Below are 13,545 nucleotides of genomic sequence, written 5' to 3'. Positions count from 1 at the left end.
ATGGTAGGATCCTTTGAGAGATCATGTTTTCATTTATGATTATACAAGCCCCAAAATATTTCTTTATTAACATTTTTCGTAAAAAAAAATATTTTCAGAGCTTGGCAGAGGTACACTGTTGAAAGGTGCAACTGACATGAAAGAGTTGTAAAAATCTGGGAACCATCCAGAAATCTGTCAGGTAAACCAATCAAAATTCAAGAGAAAAAATAGACTGGTTTACAGTCTTTTACATTTCAAAAGTGATTGATATTACAGGTAGACTGGTACTTTTATGACTGTCTGTTGTGATGTGAAATGTTGTCAGAAATAACAAAAAAATCGTCTACCCTGTAATTTGTACCTAGAAAATTATCGTTTGATATGTTTTTCTTGTAGTTAACCTTTGAAGTTTGTTTTAAATTGGTGTTTATTTAAACTGGTAATAGAAAAAATACAGATGCACTATCTAGCTTATTATCTTTGGCAGTTTTGATATATTTTACCTGTACTTAATAAAACAAACTAGCAGTCAGTGATAGGGAGGGAAAAAAATATGTTTGATGGCTAGAAAAAATGTTATTTTAGGGTTATTGATGGATATCACTGTTCAATGCCTATAGTTATTCAAATCCTTTTTATTGGTTAATCATGCACTCGTGTGCCTTTTTTCCCAATCAATTTTCACCCTGGTATATTATGTGCTGTTTTGATTTCACTTCCTTTCTGGGCTTTTTTTTGTAAATTTATTTTGACATCTATAGACAATCCAGACCAAGTTTAGGTAAATTTGTCATCCCATTTCTACCCTGGCCAAACAAATTATATCCTGGTTTTATAATATTTTATTTTAGCATACTTGCAATTCTACCATCTCTAAACAAATATAAGTTTTATATATCAATGGTGCACAATGAGCTCTCTGTTTCCTTATGAAAAATTTTAGTGTGTTTTTTAAGTATATTGTCCCAGGGTCTTTTAAATAGAATTCTATTTGAATTTCAAACTTTTTGAACTTCAAATGTGAGTGACAAAAAAAATGATGCTATCGTTCTCATGCTGCCATTGAAATTGGGTTATGGTTGTGTTAGTAACTTTATCCCTTACTTAATGCTTTACATATACATATTATTATTATAGGTCACTATCCAAGATTCATAACTCTAGCAAAGATTTTTAACCAGGTTTTCCGAAGGAAAAAACTGGTTATTAGATTGAGGTATGTCGGCGGGCGGATGGGCGGACGGTCGGGTGGGCGGGCGGGCGTAAACAATTTCTTCTGTGCGCAACTCCTTCTACATTTCTCAACGGATTTTGACCAAACTTTCACAGAAGCTTTGTCATCAAGTGCCCTGGTGCATATTGTCGGGGTTTTGCGATTGGATAATATTTGACCTAATTATGGCCCTTTGATTTTTTTCCTTATATAGAATATATAGTGAACAATTTCTTCTGTGCGCAACTCCTCTTACATTTCTCAACAGATTTTGACCAAACTTTTACAGAAGCTTTGTCATCAAGTGCCCTGGCACATATTGTCAGGGTTTTGTGATTGGATAATAATTGACCTAATTATGGCCCTTTGTTTTTTTTCCTTATACAGAATATATAGTGAACAATTTCTACCGTGCGCAACTTCTCCTACATTTCTCAACTGATTTTGACCAAACTTTCACAGAAGCTTTGTTATCAAGTGCCCTGGCGCATATTGTCAGGGTTTTGTGATTGGATAATATTTGACATAATTATGGCCCTTTGATTTTTTCCTTATATAGAATATATAGTGAACAATTTCTTCTGTGCGCAACTCCTCTTACATTTCTCAATAGATTTTGACCAAACTTTTACAGAAGCTTTGTCATCAAGTGCCCTGGCACATATTGTCGGGGTTTTGTGATTGGATAATATTTGACCTAATTATGGCCCTTTGTTTTTTTTCCTTATACAGAATATATAGTGAACAATTTCTACCGTGCGCAACTTCTCCTACATTTCTCAACTGATTTTGACCAAACTTTCACAGAAGCTTTGTTATCAAGTGCCCTGGCGCATATTGTCAGGGTTTTGTGATTGGATAATATTTGACCTAATTACGGCCCTTTGTTTTTTTTCCTTATACAGAATTATCAATATTTAGTGAACAAATTCTTCTGTGCTGAACTGGTCCTACATTTCTCAACGGATTTTGTTTAAACTTTCACAGAAGCTTTGTCATCAAGTGCCCTGGCGCATATTGTAGGGGTTTTGTGATTGGATAATTTTTGACCTAATTATGACCCTTTGATTTTTTTCCTCATACAGAATATACATGTACATTTTGTATAGTGAACACTTCTTCTGTGGCAAATCCTCCTACATTATTGATGTTTTACATTGCACATAGTTACATTGTTTGTTGCTTGTATTTGTATTTCAAATACAACATATTTATCTACTATGTAGATAATTGAAAACCTGGTTTCATGGCATTGCCATGTTTCTTGTTACTAAATTATACCCCTTTGTATACTTCTTGCTTAAGGTTTTGTGTCTCCACAAGTCAGTAAAGGTATTCACTTGAAAGTTGATAACATTTCTTCAGGGTAATAATTCAAAATTATTGACCAAGCACAAAAGGCTAGCATAGATATGTACTGGGTAATTCCTCTTTGTAACTTAAATAATACATGCAAGGCAGTTGTTTTACCATCAAGTACTGGGTATAGTCAAGAATAATTTCTTGCATATCAGATAGGATTATCTTTTGTTTACACCGGTGCTAGAAAACTCTCTTACACCCCCCATGTAAGACAAGTCATTTGCTTTAAATGATGTCATTGCTGCACGCCTTTTATGAATGAATTGCGTTCTTAGGATGACATCATTTTACCATTATGAATGAAGTTTTAAGTTCATACGCTACTGTAAGAAAAAAACGCATAATTAGAATATCAGTTTTCGTAATTTTTGTTCTGAAAATAATAGATATATAATATGCAAGAAAAAGAATAAAACACCGGCTGTCGGTACAGACCGGAATATCTAGCTCTCTGGTAACTGTTTAAGTGGAAACTTGGCAGAGCCTTGATACCGCCATAAACAGTTACCCTCGAGCTAGATATTCCGGTCTGTACCGGCAGCCAGTGTAAGGTTCTTATAGTCTGTGAGAAGGCTTTTATATGATTATATGTATCTTATATTAATGTAGTCAAGCAGAAGTCATTTATAAGAAGAATTGAACATTTTGGCCTGTCAATAAATTGCAAAAGGTACTTGTCATTAAATGATGACCTGTTATCAAGATTGATTGATATGTAAAAATCATTTTCTTTGATTGATGATGTGGAACATTACTTAACAAAGATTTAAGTATACAAAGGGAAATGTAATAATAAGTTATTTCACACACCTGTCAGTAATTTTTAAATAGTAATTCATTAATGGTATTAAATTTACTATGCCCTATTTGTTTTACTTTGATAAAATACATGATGGGCATATTAGGGTAGGAATCACATGACCTAAACGATCTATATCTAAATCATGAAATTTAGTATTTTGTGTGGTCTTAACAAAAAAGGGAATCTGTCTAGTACTGAAAATTTTCTGTTCTGTAACAAATCTTTGTGATATTTAAATACATTGTTTATCTTGTTTCAAAAAAGTTGTAAATCCTAAGGTTGTTTATTCTGTTAAAAAAGTCATCCTTAACAAAGAGTTGTTTGTCCTCTGACAAAGAGTTGTCTGTCCTCTAGCAAAGAGTTGCCTGTCCTCTAAAAGTGTTGTTTGTTGTCTAGCAAAGAGTTGTCTGTCCTCTAAAAAGTGTTGTTTGTTGTCTAGCAAAGAGTTGTCTGTCCTCTAAAAAGTGTTGTTTGTTGTCTAGCAAAGAGTTGCTTGTCCTCTAAAAAGTGTTGTTTGTCGTCTAGCAAAGAGTTGTCTGTCCTCTAAAAGTGTTGTTTGTTGTCTAGCAAAGAGTTGTCTGTCCTCTAAAAAGTGTTGTTTGTTGTCTAGCAAAGAGTTGTCTGTCCTCTAAAAAGTGTTGTTTGTCCTCTAGCAAAGAGTTGTCTGTCCTCTAAAAGTGTTGTTTGTCGTCTAGCAAAGAGTTGTCTATCCTCTAACAAAGAGTTGTTTGTCATCTAGCAAAGAGTTGTCTGTCCTCTAAAAAAGGATTGTTTGTTCTCTAACAAAGAGTTGTCTTTTTTCTAGCAAAGAGTTGCCTGTCCTCTAAAAAGTGTTGTTTGTCGTCTAGCAAAGAGTTGTCTACTCTAAAAAAGGACTGTTTGTCGTCTAACAAAGAGTTGTCTATCCTCAAACAAAGAGTTGTCTGTCCCTTAACAAAGAGTTGTTTGTCCTCAAACAAAGAGTTGTCTGTCCCTTAACAAAGAGTTGCTTGTCCTCTAAAAAGTGTTGTTTGTCGTCTTCTTCTAACAATGAGTTGTCTGTCCTCTAACAAAGGGTTAATGTCCTCTAGCAAAAGGTTGTTTGTCCGCTAACAAAGAGTTTCCTGTCCTCTTACAAAGAGTTGTCTGTCCTCTAACAAAGGGTTGTCTGTCCTCTAGCAAAGTGTTGTTTGTTCTCTAAAAAAGTGCTGTTTATCATCTAGCAAAGAGTTGTCTGTCCTCTAAAAAGGGCTGTTTGTTGTCAAACAAAGAGTTGTCTGTCCTCTTGCGAAGAGTTGTTTGTCCTCTAACAATGGGTTGTCTGTCCTCTAGCAAAGAGTTGTATGTCCTCTAACAATGGGTTGTCTGTCATAAAAAGGGTTGTTTGTCCTCTAACAAAGAGTTGTCTGTCCTCCAACAAAAGGTTGTTTGTCCTATAATAAAAAGTTGTTCGCCTCTAGGAAAGAGTTGTCTATCCTCTTACAAAGAGTTGTCTGTCCTCGAACAAAGAATTGTTTGTCCTCTTACAAAGAGATATTTGTCCTACAACAGAGTTTTCTGTCCTTTTAGAAAGAGTTGTCTACCCTTTAATGAAATGTTGTCTGTCCTTTAACAAGGAGTTGTCTGTCCTGAATCAATGATTGTTGTTTTCTGCTACCCAGTTCTTTTGTGTAACAAAGGGAGTTGTGTCACCCACTGTTAAAACAAAAGTTTTTTTACTGGATTTACAAAGACTTGTCAATAGAGGTTTGTGATATTTGTACTTTCAAGTTGTTATGTCCTGGTTTAAAACAGTTTCTTAGAATATACTGTAAAATGAAGTTTTCTACTGTAATTTGTCTACTTTACAAAATGATCTGTATACTTTTGTCTTTTATTAGTTATGTACATGTTGGTTAAATATTCATTTGACATTTTTGAAAACTTACTAATGGAAGTTCTAAGCATTAAGCAAACCTAGTACTGCAAGGCCAAAGTCTCGTACCATTAAATGTATTTATTTGATATCTTCTTATAAAGCAATGCATTGAACAAAATTAGCAAGAAAATAAGTCCAGTGCTTTTGTCAGTTATTAGTTACCAGGGTATGTACATGTTGATTAAATATTCATTTGATTTTTTGATGACTACTATTGGAAGTAGCAAACCTAGTACTGCAAGGCCAAAATCTCATACCATTAGATGTATTGATTTGAATATCTTCTTGAAAAGCAATGCATTGAACAAAATTTAAAACTATCTAGCAAAATAAGTCCATTCATGCTTACAAGTTACAACTGTAGGATACTACAGTATATGTTTCAATATTGAGATATGATTGGAGTAAAGATAACTAGAATTATATGGCATCTTGGAAGCCACCATGAACAAGGGTGTGGCCAACTTTTGCAGCCAAGCCTGACTTTATATGTATGTTTAATGTTTAATCCAGCCAGACTATCATTGATTCACATCTTTCCAGACACTGATACACAGATTTATCTTGGATACATCTGACAAGAATCTCTCTTTTAATGTTCTGTTACCAAATTAAATCTTTTTGATTTAGAGCTGTCCATTGTTGGCAATGTATTCTTTTCACTCTACTAAATTCATGTGATAGACTGGTGGATAGATATTCCCATTGTTCATATTAAGGGTTTTCAGTAAAAATATGATCAGCAGAACAACCTAGTTGGACTGCACAGATTTTCTTGTCGACTTTGTCTTAATTCTAATGGCACATTCTTGTCTGGCTCTCTTACTGGTTGCCCAGTCAGGCCTTGCTCTATATTGGTGTCACAGTCTTGCATGGCTCCATTCTGATGGCAGTTTGGCCTGGCTCTATACTGGTGACACAGTTTGGCCTGCCTCTATACTGGTGGCACAGTTTGGCCTGGATCTATACTAGTGGCACAGATTGCCCTGGCTCCATTCTGATGGCAGTTTGGCCTGGCTCTATACTGGTGACACAGTCTGGCCTGACACTATACTGGTGGCACAGTTTGGCCTGGCTCTATACTGATGGCACAGTTTGGCCTGCCTCTATACTGGTTGCTCAGTCTGTCTTTGCTCTATATTGATGGCACAGTCTTACATATGGCTCTACTCTGATGGCAGTTTGGCCTGGCTCTATACTGGTGTCACAGTTTGGCCTGGATCTATACTGGTGGCACAGTTTGCCCTGGCTCTATACAAATGTACTTGTGGCACAGTTTTGCCTTGCTCTTTACTGGTGACACAGTTTGGCTGCCTCTATACTTGTGGCACAGTTTGGCCTGGCTCTATACTTGTTGCTCAGTCTGTCCTTGCTCTATATTGGTGTCATAGTTTGGCCTGGCTCTATACTGGTGACACAGTTTGGCCTGCCTCTATACTGGTGGCATAGTTTGGCCTGGCTCTATACTTGTTGCTCAGTCTGCTCTTGCTCTATATTGGTGGCACAGTCTTGCATGCCTACATTCTGATGGCAGTTTGGCCTGGCTCTTTACTGATGGCAAAGTTTGCCCTGGCTCTATACTGGTGTCACAGTTTGGCCTGGATCTATACTGGTGGCACAGTTTGCCCTGGCTCTATACTTGTGGCACAGTTTTGCCTTGCTCTATACTGGTGACACAGTTTGGCCTGGCTCTATACTGGTGGAACAGTTTGGCCTGGCTCTATACTGGTGGCACAGTTTGGCCTGGCTCTATACTGGTTGCTCAGTCTGTCTTTGCTCTATATTGGTGGCACAGTCTTGCATGGCTCCATTCTGATGGCAGTTTGGCCTGGCTCTATACTGGTGGCACAGTTTGGTCTGGCTCTATACTGGTGGCACAGTTTGGCCTGGCTCTATACTGGTGGCACAGTCTGGCCTGGCTCTATATTGGTGGCACAGTTTGGCTTGGCTTTATTCTGGTGGCACAGTTTGCCCTGGCTCGATACTTGTGGCACAGTTTTGCCTTGCTCTATACTGGTGACACAGTCTGGCCTGACACTATACTGGTAGCAAAGTTTGGCCTGGCTCTATACTGGTAGCAAAGTTTGGCTTGGCTCTATACTGGTGGCAGTTTGCCCTGGCTCTATACTTGTGGCACAGTTTTGCCTTGCTCCTATACTGGTGACACACAGTTTGGCCTGCCTCTATACTGGTGGCACAGTTTGGCCTGGCTCTATACTTGTGGCACAGTTTGGCCTGGCTCTATACTGGTGGCACAGTCTGGCCTGGCTCTATACTGGTGGCACAGTTTGGCCTGGCTCTATACTGGTGGCACAGTTTGGCCTGGCTCTATACTGGTGGCACAGTTTGGCCTGGCTCTATACTGGTGGCACAGTTTGGCCTGTCTCTATACTGGTGGCACAGTTTGGCCTGGCTCTATACTTGTTGCTTCCAGTCTGCTCTTGCTCTATATTGGTGGCACAGTCTTGCATGCCTACATTCTGATGGCAGTTTGGCCTGGGTCTTTACTGGTGGCAAAGTTTGGCCTGACTCTTTACTGGTGGCACAGTTTGGCCTGGCTCTATACTGGTTGCTCAGTCTGTCCTTGCTCTATATTGGTGGCACAGTCTTGCATGGCTCCATTCTGATGGCAGTTTGGCCTGGCTCTATACTGGTGGCACAGTTTGGTCTGGCTCTATACTGGTGGCACAGTTTGGCCTGCCTCTATACTTTTGACACAGTCTGGCCTGACACTATATTGGTGGCACAGTCTGGCCTGGCTCTATACTGATGAAATTACTGTTACAGTCAAGCCTGGCTATTCAGGTTAGAAAGTCTGACCTGGTTTTAACTCGAGGCACAGTCTGGTCTTTACTGATTCTGAGCCTGACTTCTTTCCTCCTTGGTGAACCTAGGCTCTGGTGTAGCCTATATTTGGGTGGCCATTCTGGACCTGGCTTTATTCTGAAAAGTTATAATATTGTCAATTATTCTGTAGGTTTTAAAAGAGTTTTAAATGTTCAAATAATACATGGAAAATTTCATTTTTTCCCCAATTTTTCCTCTAATTCTATTGTGGTATCAAAATGTTATCATAGAGATCTTTTATTTATGGTAATCAATTAAACAGTATTAACTTTAATGTAATTATGCTATTTACAGAATCTTTATGCAGTAAGGGTTCATTAACCTTTCAAGACAAATGGTAATCTCTACCCAATAACCAATAAACTTTCTTTTATTACATTTTCATGTGGTGATATAGCATGTATTAGCTGAATACTTCACCTAATTAAAATCCCATGCAGAGTGTACTGGAACTTGAGTGGAACTAAATTGTTAATTTGATCTATATATAATCCACTGCTGGTATCCAAATAATTCCTAACAGTACCCAGCAAACACAAGACGTCATACTGACGTCAAATTTAAGTCAGGTTCTGACGTCGGATGACGGTCGGAAAAACGGTTGGATTTGAAAGTTTTTTTGACGTTATAATCTGACGTCAGGTAGACGTCAGAATCTAACCATTATTTAACCTTTTTCTGACCAAAATCTGACCATTATCTTACAATTTTCCGACCTCAATCTGACCATTTTCCGACCTCAATCTGACAATTTTCCGACCTAAATCTAACCAGTTTCTAACCATTTTCCGACCTCAATCTGACCATTTTCCGACCTAAATATTAACCCTTTTCTGCCCTAAATCTGATCATTTTCTGACCTTCATTTTATCATTCCCCTAATCCTTTTTGTTTCACCACGTCATAAATATTTTCTGGCTAATCCTGATTTGATCTTATTTAAAGTAACTCATTCTATTAAGTAACTTTCCCTCAAATGAAATGTTTATAACAGAAAACTAAAAGCAAAAATATGTTTCATGCTTTTTTAATTTAAGATAAAAAAGTTGCTATTTTAAGCTGATACATACAATTTTAGTAAATTCTGCAAAGGTTAAATAATTTTCATAAATTAAACAAAATAAAACATAAAATAAGTTAATTACAAACAAAAAGTATTACAAAAACAATGACATAAATGAAACTAAGAAAACATGTACAAATATTAAAGAACAAAACACATGTATGCACATTTCTATCAAAGTTTGCCTTATCAAATAAAACAATGAAAATATTATAATTTTAAGAAAAGTTAAAAAGATTCTGATAATAATGTGTCAAGCAATTTTTGACAGATTTTCAGTACTTTAACTATATTTCTACAGCATTTCCCCTAAAACATTTAGTGCCAATTTGCAAATATTGAGCTCCTTTTGATAATTGTCAGTAATGTATAAAATTGCTGCCTTTTAGTTACTTCACAAAGTTTATACTTTTTTAGATATCCATTGAGAATAAGCCACGAATTTTTGAGGTGTGATGATGCTTTAAAGATATGACCTTCTTTCAGCACCCCTCGTCTGTCCGGAGGATATGTAGCGTTTGTAGCTCAATAGCGTGTGTGACATCATTTTCACTGAAAAAAAAAAGAAATTTATGAAACATGTAAAAATAACAAGCAAAACTGTTTTCATGGTTATTGTAACTTAATGAACAATTTTGCCAACTTTTTATAAGAGAGCTTTAACAAAAAGTTAAAGTAAACAAAAATACTGAACATTTAAAAAGCCGCTTTTAAACTCCAGTTTAGTATGGATTAAAGTATGTAATAGAATTTACAAAAATCTTACTTTCATATGTTTCTTTTTACATATTCACATGTTTCCGTCCCTCCGACCTTTGAGAGCATGTCCAACACTAACTACCTGAAAAGAAAATTATATTCTCACTTATGTATATATTCTACGTTTGAAATAGAACAGTTACGCAAGTCTTAAATATTTCATAGTTTTAAATTAAAGATTTAATGCCGAAATGTCTGGAACCAAAACGTCTTGCGTTATTTGGGACCGGAACGTTTTGGGTTATTTGGGACCGAAACGTCTTGGTCCGAAATGCTCGAAATCGTACAAATTCATTTCTCAATTCTCAGATTTTAACTGACAAAAACATCACAGTTTAAGAAAAAATAAAAACTAAGCATTCTCTTTGGTAGTACTGAAAGGCATATTATAAACTCTTCACAAGCAGAGTTAAAACATGTCAATTTTAAAAAGATTTATTATTAGACATTATCGCGAATTTGTGTGACATTTTACTTCAGCTGTTCAAATAATGATAATTAAATTTAAGAGTGCTTGCAATCATGCAATTATTTATCAAATACAAAGTAGAAATAAATCTAAATAAATTGAACTGACCTTTTTGTTCAAGAAAACCTATAATATTCACTTATCAATGCATCCCGATTCCTGACCTCGACCGACAGCCAAAACGTAACGCCTACGAATTCGAATTTCCATCCACGTGACTTTAGATTCGAATTAAAGGTTAATTATGTTTTCTTTCCCTTTTCTGTCACTATGGTTAAATGTTAAAGCACTATTAAAAACACGTCATTTTGATACATATAATGTACCACAAATGATAATATTACAACGTTAAATGATTGGAACTTGTAAACAGATATGTGGCTATAAATAGATTTCATAGCAATAACACATGTAACTTGCGTATATACAGCGCCACCTATGTTTTATTAGGTTGCAGCGCCGCGATCTTGGTCTGTATTTATATAAGAACACTTCATTTGTAATCCAAATAACATTTGAAAAAAAGTTTAAATGATTACAACAGCGAATATGGATTATTTTTTGTTATTTTTTTTACCTACCGTCAGGAAACCGACCATAACCTGACGTTAGTACGAAGTCAAAAGAAACGTCTATTAGACATCGGTATTTTAACGTCAGATTTACGTCGTATTTTGGTCGCCGACGTCGTGACCAAAATCTAACATTAATCCGACGTTATTTTAACGTCATGTGTTTGCTGGGTAAAGCTGATGGTGCTAGAAGGAAATAATATACTTGAGATGAATGGAAAGTAAAGTAGCATGCCTCCAGATGAGCCAAATTTTCACGAAAATCAAACTTAAGGAAAATGTACAAAGATTTAATATTCAAAATTCATGTAATAACTTATAAGTTATGTGCAATTAATGACTGATTTTGTAGTATTTACATGAAATGTACCACTGTATTTCAAATTTGTTACTACTGCAGTAAGGGCTACTTTTTGACCTCTTTTAATTAAAAGAAAAAAATAAAAGAAAAATGACTGTAATAGTAGAATACTAGTAAATAAGTCAGTTCATTTAAGATTGATTTCTACTTTTGTTATTGCTTTATAATACAAGCACATTGTATTGTTGTATTTCCTCCTTTTCAGAAACAGTAATTCTGTAGTTTTCATTTTGATTGCAGAAACAATGATGAACTTTATCAGATTCCTGCCCACCTGTACAGCTTAATAAATGCAGGTGATTTGTTTGACATTTTATTACAATCTGACTGTATACCATGTATCAGTTCATGGTACATCATATCTTATTGAGTTATATGCTACACTGCATTCAGAAATATTTTGGCATGAAGGTATTGCACTGCCAGGATGGCATCTTGTGTAATCAGCTTGGGTGGTTGATTTACGTCTGAAAGTTGGGTGGGTGCTCTAAACTGGAAAGCCCATTGGGGTTGAATGATTAATGGGCTTTCAGGCTGGAAAGATGCTCAAAACTTGAAAGGTTATTGGGGTGTCAGCCTGGGTGCATGCTTAAAACTTGAAAGTACTATATTGGGCTTTATGTGTCAGTGTATGCTCAAATCTTGAAAGGATATTTGGCTTTATGTCTGAGTGCATTCTCAAAACTTGAAAGGTTATTAGGCTTTCTGCCTGGATGCTACTCAAAACTTGAAAGGGTATTGGGCTTACAGCCTGGATGCATGCTCAAAACTTGAAAGGGTATTGGGCTTACAGCCTGGGTGCATGCTCAAAACTTAAAAGGGTATTGGGCTTACAGCCTGGATGCATGCTCAAAACTTGAAAGGGTATTGGGCTTACAGCCTGGGTGCATGCTCAAAACTTAAAAGGGTATTGGGCTTACAGCCTGGATGCATGCTCAAAACTTGAAAGGTTATTGGGCTTTCTGCCTGGATGCATGCTCAAAACTTGAAAGGGTATTGGGCTTACAGCCTGGATGCATGCTCAAAACTTAAAAGGGTATTGGGCTTACAGCCTGGGTGCATGCTCAAAACTTAAAAGGGTATTGGGCTTACAGCCTGGATGCATGCTCAAAACTTGAAAGGGTATTGGGCTTACAGCCTGGATGCATGCTCAAAACTTAAAAGGGTATTGGGCTTACAGCCTGGATGCATGCTCAAAACTTGAAAGGGTATTGGGCTTACAGCCTGGATGCATGCTCAAAACTTGAAAGATCATATTTAGCTCTCAAACAGGTTGGTAGGTTTAGGATTGAAAGAATATCAGGCTTTCAACATTGGTTGTTGGTTAAGACTTGAGAGGTCATATAGAAATCTTATTGTCGGGTGTTCTGTTACAGTAGAATGGCACTAGTACATTTCAGGTAGAATAAAATTTGAATGAATGGAATTATTTAATCATCATTTCTAATCTCTCAGGTTTATTTGAATGATTTGAGTGTTTAGAATTCCAATATTATAATTAAAAGATAATTGAATTTTCATTTGATAGTTTATTGTGAAATGCAGTGTATTGAATGTTGGTGAAAAAGCAAATAGATTGGACAGAAATAGATCATAAAGCATTGCATAGAAAATCTATGTAAGTCAAGGACATAATTCAAGGATGGAATATCACAATGAATGTTATTGGATGAAATAGATGTAAAGATAAATTTGCAACACAATATATAAATACTGATACATACATAATGTAAATACAGTAGAAAAAAAAATACAGTGATAGTGAAATACAATACATTAACAAAATATGACACACTGGATAGAAATGCAGTAGCGCCCAACTTAAAACAATATATTATGTAATAGAAACTCGTACTATTGTATTCTAATTTCAATCAAATTACAGAAAATGGAAAATAAATTAAATTTCAAACTGTGCAGTAGTCATTCTGAAATAGGAATACATGTACAAGTATATACCAAACCTTGTGTTGAAAAGTAATTGAAACGAAACAGACATCAGTCTCCAGTATTATTGACTCAACCTCCATGTTGATTTTTCATTATGGCCACTTCGGAAAAATGGCTTTGATTTTTGTAACCTCAAAGTCTGTGTTTACATAACTTTCAAAAGGTTTGCCCTGTTTTATTTCAGGTGCTCAAGGAGTTTTATTTATTGTGAAGTAGTGGATATCTGAGTATCGGAATTTTAAACTATTGCCTGTTATTGGACGTTCTC

The 13,545-nt window shown here is 36.0% G+C and overlaps 1 protein-coding gene across 3 annotated transcripts in view; it reads left to right on the top strand.

The window, feature by feature from the left end:
• LOC132728894 (uncharacterized) overlaps positions 1–13,545 on the top strand; it is a 105,550-nt gene that overhangs the window by 2,451 nt on the left and 89,554 nt on the right. For all 3 annotated transcript variants that reach the window (XM_060714591.1, XM_060714595.1, XM_060714592.1), the window contains exon 2: positions 99–181. The gene's annotated coding sequence lies outside the window, so the exon portion shown is untranslated. The remainder of the gene's footprint in view (positions 1–98; positions 182–13,545) is intronic.

The sequence above is a fragment of the Ruditapes philippinarum genome, unplaced genomic scaffold, assembly GCF_026571515.1.
Source record: "Ruditapes philippinarum isolate M1 unplaced genomic scaffold, ASM2657151v2 ctg578_1_1_1_1, whole genome shotgun sequence".
In the NCBI taxonomy this organism is placed as follows: domain Eukaryota; kingdom Metazoa; phylum Mollusca; class Bivalvia; order Venerida; family Veneridae; genus Ruditapes; species Ruditapes philippinarum.
Note: the sequence above shows the minus strand (reverse complement) of the source record. Positions and strands in the feature narration are given on the sequence as shown.